Below are 18394 nucleotides of genomic sequence, written 5' to 3'. Positions count from 1 at the left end.
CGTTCGATGGTACGCAGGATGGCATGTTTGGAGCATCGTTTTACTTGCTCAGTATTGGATTTGGCTTGTTCGAGGTAAGTAACACTTCTAAACTTGGTGTCGAGGGTATGAAACCCCAAATTACGTGTTATATGTTTGGTGTTGAGGTGACACACATGCACGGGCGTGTGGGCATGCACCGTATGAATTGTGACTCTGTTATTCCTGTGGTACTGTGTAATTACTTGATCTTATATATAACCATGAAATCCCAAATTATTAGAGATATTGAGCTGTGATCCATGTTAGAAACAATGTCTAGGCTACATGCTTATTCTGTTGGGACCCACCGAGGTCATATTGCTGTTGAATTATTTGTATAAATTGTAATTTCATACTCAGTCATGTTCATTCATTTCATATCATATCTCAGTCTCTATTGCTATTTACTGATACATCATATCATCATTTTAGGTTGGCTTCATGGCATTGTGAGCTCGAGAGGCTGGAGAGATTGATGACTGAGTGACGTCGAGGGCCTGAGCTGTGAGTGATATATGTATATATGTGGATCGGGTTACATGCCGCAATGAGCCCTATGGCTATATATATGTGGATCGGGTTGCACGCCGCAACGAGCCTTATGGCTATATATATTTATGGGATCGGGCCGCATGCCGCAACATGTAGCCTTGATTTATGCCATGATTGACTTGATATAGAGCTTGGGCTTAGGAGCCCTCCGAAATCTGTGCACACCTCTAGTGAGCGCGGTTGATTTATATTGAGGTATAAATCTTCCCTAGACATGGACCTTGCCCGAAGCGTTTATATTTGGGGATGGATCTTCCCCGGGCGGATTGGCCTTATACAGTACTAACTGACTGACTGTCAATTGCTATGTATATATTCGGGATGGATCTTCCCTGGGCTGGATTGGCCATATACAGCACTGAGTGACTGAGCATGTCGAGTGATTGAGCATGATGAGTGAAAAGCGTGAGACAATGAGATTGAGTACTCTGAGAGTGTGAGTACATGATTTCACCTCTGCGATACATTGCATTTGACATGCACACTTGGCATACAGGCATAGAGATGTATTTTTCTCATGTTGTACGGTATCACGATATTCATGACTTCTCACACATATTGACATATAGGCATAGAGATGTATTATCCTCATGTCATTTAAAAATGAAACATTTACTTGTTGAAAGCTTTTTGGGAAAATTTTTTGTTTTCAAACTTACTCATATTTTTGGTGATTTCAGTAAAAGATTTGGATTTTCACTGATTTACTTGAGAAGCAAACCTATTTTCTGGAACTGTGAACGAGCTTAACATTTTATCTCTGAGTTACTTCTTTTATTACTTTCATTATGTTATTATGAACTGTTGTTGGTTGTTGGTGTCGGACTCCGACCTATGTCCCAGCTCGTCACTATTCAACCTAAGGTTAGGTTTGTTACATATTGAGTACATAGGGTCGGTTGTACTCATACTACACTTTTGCACCTTGCGCGCAGATGTTGGCTGTTGATGTTGCTGTGTTCGATGAGAGTTGGATTTGAAGATATGCCTGCATTCCGGTTGTAGTTGCCTCTTGTTCATGGTAACCTTAGATTTATAAAAATTTGTTTATGTACATTTCGAACAGATTATATATTTATTTCATACTAGCTTTGTAAACTCTATGTCTTAGAAGCTCATGATTTGTACTATCAGTCATTGGGGAATGAATAAGATTTAGATATTTTCTTTACTTAACTGTCTAATTAAATATTATTGAAATTGGGTAGTTGTTAATTGGTTTACCTAGCGGGTTGGGTTATGTGCCATCACGACTAATTGGATTTTGGGTCGTGACATTATTAGAAATTTTAGTTTACATATATAGGGAGTTCGAGCACAAATTCCTGAGTTCAGCTGACATGCAAAACACATAGAACCCACTAAATGATTCACCCGCACAACGTATCCTTAACACAATAGCATCAACAATGTATTCAATTAAAGACTTGTCGAGGGAGAGACTATACTCTCAAATTCTTATTTTTATATTAGTGATGAATTACTCCATAATGATTGACCAAATCATTATAAATTATTATGCCTCGTTTAATATATATATATATATATATATATATATATATATATATATTTCTCTTGTCTCTGATCTATTATTACCAAGGTTTGCATTATTAGCTTCCGCATGACGCCATATTATTTCGATCTCAACAAGTGGTATAGAGTCAAGAGTTCAACGAGATTGAAGAGGTTCATGGCGGGTTCAGATTAAGCAATGTCCAATTTGATGATAATGATGATTTTTGTAAAAAAAAAAAAAGGACCAGAGAACTATAGGTGAAGATAAAATTTTCAACCATATTTTCTACACTCTTGCTATTAACCTATACTTATTTTTAATGCATGAGCACCAATTTCAATTCATTGTTAGGGTTCCACTTTTAACCTTGCTCACTTTTAACATAAGGGTTCACTTTTCGCACTACTCCGTACTCTCCTATCCGTTGGGGCAACAATACTACCAAAATTGGCTAATATTTTACCTTTTTATTCAGTTTGGCATACTTTGTATATAACATTGAATTATTTTTTTTCATTCCTTAGTCCAATATTATGAACGTACTTCTATTTTTTTTTCTTCTTTTCTTCTTTCTTCTTCTTCTTCTTTCATTATAGACTATTTTTCACCCCAATTCATCTGTTCGAGGTTTGCTTAGGGTGTTTTGTATATGTCGTTTTATTTGTACGATTATTGGTAAATATTATGCAGATGTGAGAGTTGTTAGCTGCTGCGCTATTTACGACAATAACTATTACTCCTTTCGTACCAATTTAGATCATGCAATTTGACTCGGTATGGAGTTTAAGAAAAAAGAGGGACACTTTTGAAACTTGTGATATTAAAACCTTAAGGGTAAAAGCTTTGTAGGGCCATGATATTTGTATAGTTATAAAAGTTTTTCATTGAGAGTAAAATGGGTAAAATGAAAAGTTTAAAGTTGAATTATTTCTAGTATCATTCTTTTTGGAAGAACTAATAAGTAAAGTGTCATCTAAATTGAAACGGATGGAGCACTTCAATAAGCAGAGGCGGACCTACGTGGCAGGTTGAGGAGTCACGGGACCCCATTAATCTCGATAATAACTATGTGTATATGTCTTATATATATCTGGACTTATATATGGGACCCCTTAAATATTTTCTTATGCCCCTAGACACAAAAAGATGAATGGGAGAAGTGATTGTTTTGGACGCTTAAATTCCCTCCGTTGTTGGATGACGTGGGATCGAATCAAATCTCTGGCTTTTTCTCCTTTAAGTTTTTAGTTCTTTGATTACAACATTATTTACCTTAGTCTATAAAAATACAAAATTATTTATACTTAATAGCAAATTATTTTATTTATTGCCTTTTTTTGTTGAATTTAATTATAGTTTAGTACTAATACATAATAGTAAATTTAATTTATTTATTCTTTTTTAAATCTTTCCCTAAAAATTAAAAGCATTAAATTGTAATATCGCTCTAAAAATAGAAAAATACAAATTCTTCTGCCACAACCCTCTTCAACAATCACTTTGACTCTCACTCGGTAATGGTAACTAAGAGGTTTAGACTCTTTTTTAGTTCTTTGACTATTAACAAACAGTTAATCTTGATTTCTTTAGTAAATTTTTGATAATTTAAAGTTTGAACACTCGTTTAATCACTAACCCCCCTTATTCTTTTTATTAAGAAACTAGAAATTTTAAAGTATGAAACATGCTTAATCAAACACCTTCCCTTTTCATAGCACCCATTTGGCGAAGAAATCTCTCTCTATTCAGTGCTCTCTTTTTAGAATTTTTTTTTGTTTATACTTGGATGATAAGTCATCATGATCATTAAGTTTTCAAAGAGTTGCACGAATTTTATCACTAGTGATTAACATACAATGGTGCTCCCGTCGTGCTCAAATCCTAAGTCCGCCTATATCAGTAAGAATTACAACATGCACAATCCTATGATATTGTTGTTGTTGTTAATGAATATTGAACTTCGAAGAATTCTATTGATGGTGTTGTTGTTGGTTATCAGATTTTGAACACTTCCACGGCCTCTCCTAACTTTTATCTTTTCTTGAAGTTGATAACTTATTCTTTTTGCTGTGGAATTGAAAAACCTCAAAAGTCAACTCGAAGCTTTAATTTCGGAAATTGAGTTTTTCGAGTTGGTTAGTTGTTTGGATTGGTATTGTTCCTATTGAATAGAAATATAAAGAAGAGTTTAGACCTTAAATTTAAAGTGATTCGAGTATGATTTGAGTTAAATTTTAGATTAGGATTTTTTTCGAGTTTGTGTAACGGTCCGACCAGTCGTTTTGAGCATTTACACTCCGCTTGGTGCTTAGAGGGCATGAGTAGCTCCATATGATGTATTATGACTTATGTGAATCAACGGTTTTATTTTTCAGGTTATTCAGAATTGATTTAGAAGAATGATTCTCAACTAAGAAGCTTTAAATTGGAAGAGTTGACCAAGTTTGACGTTTTAGTACTTGACCTCGGATTGGAGTTTTGATGGTTCTGTTAGCTCTGTTGGGTGATTTTGGACTTAGGAGCGCGCTCGGATTGTCATTTGGAGGTCCATAGTTGAATTTAGCTTGAAATGGCAAAAGGTTGGATTTTTGAAAAGTTTGACCAGGAGTGAACTATTTGATATCAGATTTGGATTGTGGTTCCGGGGATTGGAATAGCTTCGTCATGTTATTTGGAACTTGTGTGAAAAAATTGGGTTAATTTCAGGTTGGTTTGCTATGTTTCGGTATGAGGTATGGAAATTAAAAAGTTCAAAGTTTGTTAAGCTCGATTTGAGGTAAGATTAATCATTTCGATGTTGTGATACGTGATTTGAGGCTTCGAGTAGGTCCATGTTATGTTATGGGACTTGTTAGTATGTTTGAACGGGGTCCCGAGGTGCTCGGGTGAATTTCGGACGGGTTTCGGAATATTTGGACCATGTTGTTATTGTTGGTTTCTGCTGTTACTTGATGCTTCTGGTGTTCTTCGCGATTGTGAAGTGTAATTTGGTCTTCTTCAAATTTGTTCTTCGGGGATGCAATATAAGGAACGCATTCACGAAAAGTAAGCTGATTGGGTTCCGCATTCGCGATGGTGTGTCGCGTTCACATAGAGCTGAAGTTGATGAGCTGGAGGAAATATCTTCGCATTCGCGAAGTAGCAGCCACGTTCACGAAGGCTTGGTCCTGTTGTTCATCGCGTTCACGAGGACTATGCTGCGAACGCGTAGAGACTTTTTCTACTGTGTGATTTTGTTCATCGCGAATGCAATGAATTTCCTGCATTCGCGTAAAAGGATGCTTGGGCAGAAGTATAAAATACTTTATTTCGAGGGTTTCGGTCTTTTTTACATTTTTGGAGCTATGGAGCTCGGATTGAGGCAACTCTTGAAGCAATTTTGAATTGGGGTAAGTGTTCTCTACTCGGTTTTGGTTATATTTCGTGAATCTATTTTTGTTTTTGGTAATTAGATTGTGAATTTTAAAGAGGAAATTCGGGGTTTTAGCCTTAAAGTTTCATAAAGCGAATTTTTCAGTTTTAAACATCCATTCGGGCTAGGATTTGAGTGAAACCAGTATACCTGGACTCTTAATTGAATGGGTTGTCAGATTTTGTGAGTTTTGTCGGATTCTGAGGTGCGGGCTCGGGTTGAACTTTTTGAATGATTTTGGGCTTTTGATTAAAGATTCAACATTTATCGATGGGTTTGTTTCCTTTGGCATTATTTGATGCATTTAAGTTTCTTTTGGCTAGTTTTGATCCGTTCTAAGGTCGGTACGCGCGTGACGGCATTTTTGGAGCATCGCTTGGCTTGCTCGGTATTGGAATCAGCTTGTTTGAGGTAAGTAACAGTTCTAAACTTGGTGTTGCGGGTATGAAACCCGAATTACGTGCTATGTGATTGGTGCTAAGGTAACACACATTCTAGGTGATGGGCGTGTGGATGTGCACCGTGTGAATGGTGACTCCGTTATTTTTGTGGTGCTGCGTAGTTAACCGATCTTACCTATAACCATGAAATTTCTATGTATTTGAGTTATTAAACTATGATCCATGTTAGAAACCATGTCTAGGCTACATGCTTATTTTGTTGGGACCCACTGAGGTCATTTATGCTATTGAGTTATCTGCTTTCATTGTTTTATATACTCAGTCATACGCATTCATATGCATATCATATCTCAGTCTTTGTTACCATTTATTGGCATATCATATCATCATTTTGGGCTAGTTTCATGGCATTGTGAGCTAGAGAGACTGGAGAGATGGATGACTTAGTGATGCCGAGCATAAGTGTGAGTGATATTATGGGATCAGGCTGCATGACGCATCATGTTATATTGATTACATATATGGGATTGGGCTACATGCCACAACAGTTATACCGATTTATGATAGTGCTTGGGCTGAAGGAGCCCCTCTGGAGTCTGCGCACACCTCTAGTGAGCGCGGTTGATTATATTGAGGGATGGATCTTCCATGGATATGGATCTTGTCCGAAGCATTTATATACCTGGGGATGGATCTTCCCCACTGGCTGGATTTGGCCCTACTTGGCGCTGAGTGACTGTTGGTCAATTGATGTATATTCCAGGATGGATCTTCCCTGGCTCGTATTGGCCACATACAATACTGAGTAATTGAGCATGATGAGTGAAAAGTGTGAGACAGTGAGATTAAGTACTCTGAGAGTGTGAGTACATGAGTTCATCTCTGAGATACATGGCATTGACATGCACATATGACATACAGGCATAGAGATGTATTTTCCTCATGTTGTACGGTATCACGTCATTCATGACTTTTCACACATATTGATATATTGGCATAGAGAGGTATTTCACACTTGCTATCTTGAAAGAAAATTAAACATCTTATTTATTGAGGAAAGGATTTTTGGGAAAAAATTATAGTTTTCAAAGTTATTCATATTTTTGACGATTTCGGTAAAGAATTTGGGTTTTCACTGATATACTTGAAAAATGGAACTATTTTTTCGGGAAAGTATGAAAAAGCTTAGAGTTTTATCTCTGAGTTACTTCTTTTATTACTTGTTTTGCGCTGCTATGAACTGTTGTTGGCTATTGGATGTTGGACCCAACCTTTGTTCCAGCTCGTCAGTACTTTCAACCTAAGGTTAGGTTTGTTACTTATTGAGTACATGAGGTCGGTTGTACTCATACTACACTTCTGCACCTTGTGTGCAGATGTTGACTGATGATGTTGCTGTGTTCGACGGGAGCTGGATTTAAAGATGTACATGTGTTCCAGTTGTAGCTGTCTGTTGTTCATGGGAGCCTTAGATTCATAAAACTCTATTTATGTACTTTTCAAACAAATGATGTATTTACTTCATATCAGCCTTGTAAATCTATTCTTAAAAGCTCATGATTTATACTACCAGCCTTTGGGGAATGTATCATATTCAGATATTTCTTTACTTAATTGCTTTATTAATTGTTATTGGAATAAATTAGTTGTTAATTTGTTTACCTAGCGAGTTGGGTTAGGTGTCATCACGACTAGTTGGATTTTGGGTCGTGACAAATTGGTGTCATAGCTCTAGGTTCATAGGTTCTACAAGTAATGAGCAAGTGTCTCGTAGAGTCTTGTGGATCGGTATGATGACGTACATACTTATCTTCGAGAGGCTACAGGACATTTAGGATATACTTTCCATCTTTCTTTCTTTATTATGCGACATTAATTCAGCTTGAAGCGTAACTCTTTGAATTCCCTCTATGCATTCTTTTGCGCATATGAGCGCTCGGTATCAGTTGTGCATTGACGGCTTGTGATTCAATGGATGAGGTGCGAGATATGATTTCGGTGTGCTGATGATGGGTCATACTGGAGGACTTGAGGCCGGGTTTCGACTATAGCTTGAGAACAGAGATTTCAGTTGTGTGAACACGTGCTTTTGGACTTATATGTTCGGTAGTGTCCCTATTAGTGGAATTTGTGATTGGATGACTATGTGATTAGTATAATGTGACTGCATGATGTGTTCAAATTGTTCGAATATGACGAGAAGAGTTTGCTTGAGATGCAGAAAGGACTATTGGGTGTTTGATTTCCATCTTGATTTGACGTATAGTCTGGAGTTATGAGTATATTGGAGGATCTTTCATGTTGTTTAACTGTGGAACGAATTAGGTTCTCATGCCTTGTTGGTGACTTCAGACTCACGAAGATTAAGTGACTGCGTAATTGTGCTATGAAATGGTATAAAAAGATGTAAATTTAAGCTAAGCAAGTCGGTTATAACCTGCAAGGTAATCTACGGTTGTGTGATTTTTATGATGTTGTGAGGAGGATATCTTTTCTACCAATAGGTTATATTCGCGATTTGAGTTTGGATTGGTTATAACAGTTGACCTGACCGTCACGAGGATAAATGCGAGCTTAGGAGATGATTTGAGGCATTATATTGTGTATTACATGAGATTATGAAGGATTTAGTTGAATTTTAGTACGGGTCTATTGCAGTAATAGAGTATGGGAATTGAGAGATATTGTGTGTTTTGATCTATGGTTTTGATCCAAGTGGGGGAGCCGACTATCAACAATTTGATTGCATGTTTATGTGTTGTATTGGTTTCAGTCTAAGGCATTCTTGTGGATCGGTTATGGCTTGCAGATGTTGGTTTTGATGATGAATTAAGCAAGGAATTTCTAGATACGGGTTATGTTACACTTTAAGAGTATATGGGAATCATGGGATGATTAAGTTTTTATTCAGGAAGGAAGATGTAGTGCTCATGGAGTAAGAATTAGTTTGGTTGCATTAATGTGGGGTTACTTCCTTGGGTGTTGGAGTGCTAATAGGGCATAGGTCGTTCGGTCCATTTGGTCGGTTTAATTTAGATTTGAGCGGGGTGTAAGACTCTCGAGAATGATTCTAATGGATGCAAGATTTAAATGTAGCAACTGGGTACTTTTAGGATTTGTATATGGCTAGAATTTGAGATTTTCATTGGAGGGTGTCGAGAATCACAGTATTTCTATATAATTATAGATTCTATATTTTAGTATCAAGAAGGGGAAGGAAGCGACTTTTGATTCATGAAAGGTCTCCTCAGAATGCGTATCTTAGCTTTGGTACTTTTGGGGTGCTTAAGAGGGAATTCAGCGGTTTATGAGCCTTAGGGCGGTGTGGTTCTATGCTAGAGTTCGTGGGGCAAGTTTTAATTAAGGATCGTAGTGTTCTGGCAAGAAGAAGTATCAATTTGAAGGCAATTCGGGAAGAACTAGGAGAATAAGGACAACTTAATAGTAGGTTAGATCAACACAGTAATAGATATAATCAGTTCTTTGGGTACTTATGATGTGGCGAGTCTCTACAGGTGTTTTGTGGTAATGCTCTTGGGTTTTGGTGACCTGTGTGGCTTGGTTGAGTTAGAAGGACTCGGTTCTGATTGTTTGGTTATGTGCAAGTAAATTCCGAAGAGTTCTCAATGGTTTCTACCATGGTTCGAGGTGTGTATTTCCTACTAGTGTATGGAACATGTTTATGTTGCGTATTGTGATTTTCTCCTGCATGAGATCAAACGGAAAGTTCCTGGCTAATTGAATATATATATTCTACTTGCGACTCAGAGTTGATTTTGAGATTTTCGTATTTTTCATATGATGGCATAATATGTGTGGTGTGTTGTGTAGGATTGAGATTTTCATGTGCAAGGTCACGATTCGGTTTTCAAAGTAAGGTCCTGAATTCTTAGGTAGAATAGACGGTTTCATATGACTAGATGCATGATATTACTATTGGTATTGCTTGAGTAGAGTGTACATTTCAAAAGGCACACTGTGTTGTGATTTATGGATACTTCATTGATATTGTGGCACTCTTTTGGATGATCGACTGCTGATATTCAAATTTTTCTACGTGGCGCGAAAGAATTATAGAAGTATTCATCGTGGGATGATCGTGTATGAGAGATATGTTAGACATTTGGGCGGTGGAGTTGTGAGCACGTGATTTTTGCTTCACGGAAATTACTCCAAAAGAAATCGAGAAATAAAGCAAGCTGCCTTTGGGTACAATTTTGAGAATTTGCGTGACATTTTTGGTAATTATTTTGTCCGTAAATGTTTACCTTGTTGTAGTTAATTGAAAAATACAAAAATACATGTTGCATGCATATTTAGGATTTAATTATGCATTTAGGAATTAATTAAACCATTATTTGGCTCTAAAAGGAAAATCACAAAAATATGCATTTTATTCTATTTGTTGTGATTATGTGATTTTATTTTAAGGTTTTAATTTGTGTGTTAATTGTTGTAAGTGTTAATTAATATTTGTGTAGTTTTATTTTTGATTTTACAATTTAATTAGGAATTGTGTTTAAATTAGAAATTAAAGAAGGAAAAGAAAAAGAGTTCAAAAAATGAAGGAATTCAGATGTGGGCTTAAAATTGAGACCAAAAACCAGGCCCAAATCAACTCATTTGACACAGTCCAGTTAGCTGGTCTCTCAGACAAAGGAAACGACGCCGTATTGGCACTTTCCATCTGGACCGTTGATCAAACAGATCTAACAGTCCAGTTCAGTTCTTTCATTAAACTAAACGACGTCGTATAGTTGTATTTGATCGGGACCGTTCATTGCTTTTGATCTAACGGCTCCCAGACTTTCCCTCATGACCCAACCCACTCCCATTTGAGACCGACCCAATCCCCACTCAATCAAAACGGCACCGTTCCCTTAAGGGAAGAGATCATGGCCATCAATCTCACCTGATCCAACAGCCAGGATCCATCCCTCCCCTTCGTATATAAGACCCCATCTCTCACCCCACGCCCCCATAGCCAAACGCCCCCCACCCTTCCTCACTTCGTCTCTCTCGTTTCAGAGACGGAACCTAGGTCAAACCCTAGTCGCCATAGCTCCCCTTCGCCTGAAACCCGGTGGCAACTACGCCGCCGGCCACCTCCTTAACACCATAGATCTACCTTAATATCCTGGTTACGAATCCACTACTCCCTTGGCTCGAATCAATCCCCATCTTCTCAAATCTTCATTTGAAGATTCGAGCCAAAACCCAATCTATGCCAAACCACCCCAAATTCATACCAGTTACTCCCCTGACCTCATTCATAACCAAACCAAGCTTGGTTTGGTTCGAATCTAACTAGGAACCTTCAAGCCCCAAATCGACTATATGAACCCTAGAAATCCAGAACCTTGGGGTCTGTCCAATTAAACGAAGGATTGGGGTTTAATAGACCTTAATCGAGGTGTTCTCAGTTGAGAACACTTTGATTAAAGTCCGTTCGACCTCAAAGAGGTCGAGTCCGGTTCGAGACTGGGTCATTTTTGTTCTTAAGATTCAGAGGTATTTTTCCTTTCCTTCCTTCTGTTCATGTGTTCTATTTGTATCTCTATGCATGTTTTAGTAGTTTGTGTGATTTTTCTACTTTTCTTTTAATTAATTCTGTTCATCTTCAGTAGACCTTTTATTTGGTCATTTTCTGCTATTTGTACCTATCGTGAGTTATGTGTTCGACCTTGTTAGAGTTGTCAAATAATTAGTTCATATAGGTCTGTTATGCATGAAGGCACTGAAATACTCTGGTAACCTATTTTGTCTAACTTGTTTATCAATTGTTGGCTACCTGTTGTATTTTGTTAGTCGATTGAATAAGTGTCGTCACCTGAATTCACTTGAAAAACTAGAAAAGTATGAGTGGCTCATTTCAGTGTGATTACTAGCCTGTTCTTCTTATCTATGTTAAGACTTGTATCAACATACCTGTTCATTACTGCTTTGATCTTTGCCTGTAATAGCTGTTGCCTGTTTACTCATTTGGCTTTGAGTTGGTCAGCATTGGCTCCCAATATGACCAACTCATACCATTTGATTAGCACCCCTTCTGTGTATACGTTTGAATCATTGATTGAACCTAAGCTGAGAATTGGATATAGCTGTAGTAATCTAATAGTTCAACATGAAATCAGTGTTAAGTATAAGTTTATATAGGTTGTAACTTCAGACTTCTAAGCTTAGGGTTAGGCAGTAATAACAGGGGGTTGAGTGGAGACCATGTGTTGTCAGGCACGCCTGAATTTAATATTCAGGCTGCCCATATACTTTGGAATTAAAAAAATAAAATCAGACATTTAGTAATGGGGTTCAGGGAATAACATGGGAGGAAATATTTGTTAACAGCATTAGTGCTTGTAAGAGCTGAAGATCAGAAATAGCATGGGCTTAATGATAAAAGGGTAGAAATGCACATGGGGGGGGAATTTTTTCAAGTCCAGAAAATAGTTTAAGTATTAAGGCTGGTTCTTTGATCCTCATAAGCCGGAGAAAAACAAGAGTGTTGAGGCTGGAGATTTAACCTGAAACTCTAGAGAAATAGAGTGCATATAGGCTGTGCTATTATCTTGCTAAGTCAGTGATAGAGAGAGTATTTAAGGCCAAGCATTACATACAAGAGCTTCAGCTTGTTTTCTTCTTTGAGGGTTCACGATCAGAAAGCCACAGTTTTTTTGCATCTGCCTCTCTTCTGCTTTGACTGTAATTGCTTTGTGGTCCTGCTTGGTTTGAATTTGGTATTTCCTGGGATTTCTGTTGGTTTTCAAGCACTGTTTTATTGAGCTACTGGGCTCTTCTCTTGTTTTTAATCTGTTCCTGGGATTTCTGCTACTATTATTACTGGTTTCACTGGTTTTGCTGTGTTACTGAACCTGCTGTGTTGCTATGTGTGTGCTACTACTGCTTCTACTGATCTTCCTCTTCTTTGGTTTCCAAATACCAGGTACACAAATTGATCACTGGTTCTTGTAGAATGGAAACTAAAGCATGAATATGAAATGAAGAGTTAAAATTCTGAATTTATCTTAGTTATATTCTGAATTTTAGTTGTATATGTGCATTATTTAGCTTCCTCTAATTAGAATCATGTAGTTGTTTTATATATATAATGGAACATCTGATCGTAGCTTAGTGGACGAACTGTCTATGTATGCTAGTTAAAAAGACTAATGGTGTAGTAGCTATGTTCAGTTAGTTCGTTATTGTTTGATGATTATCATGTCTCAAAAAGCATGTTAGCTGATTTAGACTATTCTTAAACATTCAACAGTTAGCTCATTAAACAAATAGCCCGTTTCGGAACTTGTAGGAATATTGTTTAGCTAGATACTATTGGTTAATTTCAGCATGTAAATGGTTTAGGATTAAAATTAGATTGCCAAGTTCTTTAATTTGGCAAACTGTGAGCATGTGTAGTATAATGTAACTAGGTAGCAACATGTGAATGAGATGGCCCAGGTCCAGTTTTGTACCATACACGTTGGGCCTGGGCTCGCGTTGGCAACGGACTGCCCTGATTGCATCATTTTCAGATTTTACGAATCATATTCGGAACCCAACTATAATTAACTCGTAAGCATGCAAATAAAGTAGGACCTTTTCCTCTTTCATTTTTAGAGACGGACGAAAAACGAAAAAATAGAAAAACATAGTCGCTTTAGGATATCCTTTTAAAACAAAAATGAGGCGTGCCTCGCCAAGTAAATCACAAGTTGCGGGGCCCTCTATACGTGTTTGTAAAGTTTCTTAGACTCCGGGACGGGCCGTTTAGCAAAATTTCACGGCATTTCCCAAAATAACACTACGCTAGTCGCTTAGGGCGCGTCTTTAATAAAATTACTTCTTTAAGTACGGTGTGCATTTATGCAACCCAAATCTAAATCTCAACAGAGTCGAAACGAGTCTATGACCATGGGTACATTGATTGTGACGAAGTCCGAGATATGTTTTCACGACGTTGCAGTTCTTTGCTAAAAATAACAATAATAATAATAAAAGCGGTAAAAAAGTCATAATTTGCACTGAGTACATAATGGTTAAAATCAGATAAATAAGCCGAATATAACAGTTGAGCGACCGTGCTAGAACCATGAAACTCGGGAATGCCTGACACTTTCTCCCGGGTTAACAGAATTCCTTATCCATATTTCTGGTACGCAGACTGTAATTTAGAGTCATTCTTTTCCTCGATTCGGGATTAAAACCGGTGACTTGGGACACCCTAAATCTCCCAAGTGGTGACTCTGAAATAAATAAACAAATCCCGTTCGATTGTCCTTTAATTGGAAAAAACTCCTTCACCCCTTCGCGGGGCGGTAAAAAGGAGGTGTGACAGCTCTGGCGACTCTGCTGGGGACTGTAACCCAGAATCTCTGGTTCAGGGTTCAGAATTCAAGCTTAGATAAATTGTTATGTTTGGCTTTATCTGATTTTTGTTACATGTTTGGGCCTAATGTGCTAAATGATGCTCTTACCGCTTTGATATTATCTGAACTGTATATAAATTGTGCCGAAATCCTTCTCTTCTTACCTCCGGGGAGGAGCTTGCTGGTCGAGACTCCCTATTCTTTTAGTGTCATACCTTGAAATAAGAAAGAGGTCGGACAAGTTACAAAGCCGGACGATCCCGCGGGTCCCCGGTACGTAGCCCCCTCCTCGACTCGAGTTGTCCACTCGGGTACACAGTCTAGAACAGATACCCAGGTTATGAACCTAGAATAACTCAGCTTCATGTCGGATCCCTAGTAGGAACATTTGTTTGCATCACGTACATTTGACTTTAGAGGCTCAACACAGGGGTTGGGTCTGTCTAGGACAGGTGTACCAAAAATGAAAACGACCATCCTGATGCATCTTACTTGCTTTTACTTGGGCATTTATTTCGGACTTGCACGCTGACCGGTTTTTGAGGAAAGAGAAATAGTAGGGTGAGGGTTAAATCGCCTGTTTTGGAAAAAATCATCAATGTCCGAATAGCGTCGAAACTCTGTCAAATTTTTGAAAAAAAAAAGAAAAGGGTTGTGTTTATGAAAAAGGGTTTTATTTGCCTTTGAAAAGAGTCCTGTTTTCAAAAGAAGTTTGTTTTATCGGCCCGAACTACGCCGGTTTGATTCTCACAGGTTGTGTGATACGTAGGCAGCCCTCATCGGGTCCAACCTCCCCTTTTGCAAAAATAGCCAAAAATGTCAAATTTTAATTGTCAACATAAATAAGTCAGGTAATGCTGTTTTGATAAGAATTGCCGAATGTTCCCGAAAGGGATGCCGGAAGGCTAACTTTGCATAACCGACCACTTTTAGTTGTTTTATATTTTTGACCGGCGGACTCACCCAGCTTTAAGATCTTCGTTCCCGAAGTGCTGAAAAGCCGTGTGCGGAACCGGATTTTCCTTTCAGTTAGTTTGTTGAGTCAAATAATTTTTATTTCTTAATCACCTAAATAAATGTGCAGGATGAGCACGATGCAAAATGAACCTTTTTCAATAATGACCAAAATCCCTTTCAAGTTGCGGTTGTGGTGGGATGATTTAGGTGGTGAAGGGTAAGATGAGGTCAAGAAATATCTGAAAGGTCTCACGGGTTTATTGGAAATCCAGCCTCGGGGGGATATCATAAGAGCTTTGGTCACCTACTGGGACCCGGCGCACAATGTCTTCCACTTCTCCGATTTTGAACTCACCCCGACTTTGGAGGAAATAGCTGGGTACATCAGAAATGCTGAAGTTCCGTTGAGGCAAAAATACCTGGTTGCTCCAAGATCTATCACTGTGCATCGGTTGTTAGATTCGTTAAAGATACCTAGGACATTCCACAACCCAGATTTGGCCGTAGGTTTTTGTAATTCGCGCTTCATATACGACAGATACGGTCATGTCGGAGGATTCAACAACCCGGGTAACAAGTCATGTAGCAAGGGTAATCGTCAGAAGTGGGACGAGCATAGACGAGTGGCTTTTAGGGTAACCTTTTTGGGCCTTTTGGTATTCCCAAGGAAAGACGGAAACATTGATCTAAAAATAGCCGGGGTCGTCAGTACTTTGCTCATTCAAGACAAAAGCACTCTTGTGCCTATGATAGTATCTGATATCTTCAGATCTCTCACGGCCTGCAAAGCCAGAGGGAGTTTCTTCGAGGGGTGTAACTTGTTGCTACAAATATGGATGACTGAGCATCTCTGCCACCGTTCCCAGCTCTTGAGTTATGGTTCCTCAAAGAAAACTTGCATAGAAGAATTCTACACAATAATCCAGGGGGCCAGTCTACCCGAGGGAGTTACAGCATGGACGTTATTCTTTCGGACCCTCACTGCCAGCCAAATACAGTGGACACTAGGATGGTTGCCCGTGGATGAGGTCATCCATATGCCGGCAGCTAGGGCCCACTTTCTATTGATGGGGCTTAAGAGCATTCAACCTTACGCGCCATATCGGGTTTTGAGACAACTCAGGAGATGCCAAACAGTGCCTCAGGAAGAAGATCTTAGCGCTCAAGTAATTGAGATTAGCCCTGACGGACAATTCCCTGAAGCAAGAGTTCGTCAGATCTGGAGTGAAGGCCAATATTTAAAAGCAGATACTTGTGTGTAGGACCAGGCCAAAGGCGAAGTGGCGCCAGGATGCCTTTCTTGGTACACGAGAGAACTTGAGCACGAAAGGCCAACCAAAAAACCTCACATTCAAGAGTTCGTTGAGGCGTCATAAGAACCGTGGGACTGGTTGGCCAAAGAGCGCGAATACCGGGCCGAAGTAGGCAAGCTGAAACAACAGATCAAGCATCTGAAATTTGAGAACAAGGTGCAAGTTACTGCCGATGAGGGAGAGAAGAACAGGTTAGCCCAAACAAATGAGGCTCTCAAGGCTCAAATCCGACAAATAAGGATAGATGCTGACAATCAACAAAGGAGTCGGTCGGATGAAAGATTGATTTACGGACTAAAGAAGGAAATCGGTAAGTGCCAGGATGATTTGAAGAAATCTGAGGGTACCATAGCACAACTCCAGGTACAATGGGCAAAAAGAACGAAAGAGCGCACACGGTACCTGCAGCAGGCAAGGAAAGATTATGAAAAGACCATTGTCGGTCTAAAAAGGAATGTGACCATCCTAGAGAAAGGCGGCTAAACAAGCCAAGGCATTTGAAACCGAGAGTAAACATTGTTGTAATCTGATGGCCTCAATGGAAGGTGAAATACAGTAGTTACGGAAACAACGTCTGTATGATTCTCAGGTTTTGAAGGCTAGAGGGGATCAGATAGAACGCCTACTCCTAGAGAAAAATCAAACCATGAACAAGATTCTGACTATTGCTTGTTCTATCACCAGGAAATGTCGGGAGTGTGAAGACATGACCCGCACTACCTTCATGTCAGCAGTAATGATTTTCGTCAAGAGGACAATGTACGAACTGGAGCAACTTGAAAGGGGTCTCGCACCTAAGCCCGCGGCAAGGCCGAACGATGCCTCGCAAGCACCAACTTTTGGAGCTTTAATGTATTTGTAGTTCAAGTCAGTGTTTTCATTTTAGAGACTGTTGTCTGTCTGTATATTCTTTTTTCCATCAAAATAGTCGGTATTTGTTTTTACTTCAGGTTGTTCTCCTTTCCAAAATTGTTTAGTTTGTATTACGAAGTTTCAGTAAAGGAAAAATTCCATCAAAAAATTCCCGAAATTTGCTTTCACATTTATGTGCCAGAACTACGCCCGGTCTGATTCATGCGGGGACATGATACATAGGTAATCCACATAAGATTCGACCATCACTGAAAAAGGAAAAGAAAAGGCATTTGTGAATAAAAGAAAGAAAAAAAGGACATAAAAAGAGAGGGTAAGCCGGGATGACGCATGCAGTCGAAACAAAAACATGTTAGAAATGGTTAAACTGCCTACGAACATTGCATTTCCCAACGTGAAATTACAATATGTGTTAAACTCTAACGCTAACAAGTTTGTTGTTTATATCAGAGAAAGGTTTCGAAACAGTTAGCTCATTAAAACATTCTGGCAGATTACCATTACCACACAAGATCAAAAGGGCCCATTCCGGAAAGTATGTCTGGTTCGGACAAAAGTGTTGAGGAGGAAAAGACAGAGATGCAAATGATGAAGGAGGAAGTAGACAGGTTGAGACAAGAGATAGCTGGGATGCACCTAGCCTGGGCTAAGGGACAAACACCACCAATACTTCCCCCTACTCCTACCCTTTCACCAGCTCGGACTCCGGAACACCCTTCCACTGGTCCATCAACGAGCTTCCCCATTGCCTAATACTATCAAGGGGAAACTTCCTACAATCCCCAAGCTCCACCACCCAAAAAAAACCCTCCTCCGCCAATTGTTCCTATTTTCGTGGCACCTCCACCTGCCATGCTGCAAAGATCGTCCAGCGAGCCGTTGTTTCAGGCTCACGATAACCAGTATTACCCCCCTGAACTCACCTTCAAAGTACCCAAGCCATACACTTACACCCCTCACCTCCAACTCCTGGCAGAAACTGAGAC

This window comes from Nicotiana tabacum, chromosome 6 (assembly GCF_000715075.1).
Source record: "Nicotiana tabacum cultivar K326 chromosome 6, ASM71507v2, whole genome shotgun sequence".
Lineage (NCBI taxonomy): Eukaryota > Viridiplantae > Streptophyta > Magnoliopsida > Solanales > Solanaceae > Nicotiana > Nicotiana tabacum.
Note: the sequence above shows the minus strand (reverse complement) of the source record.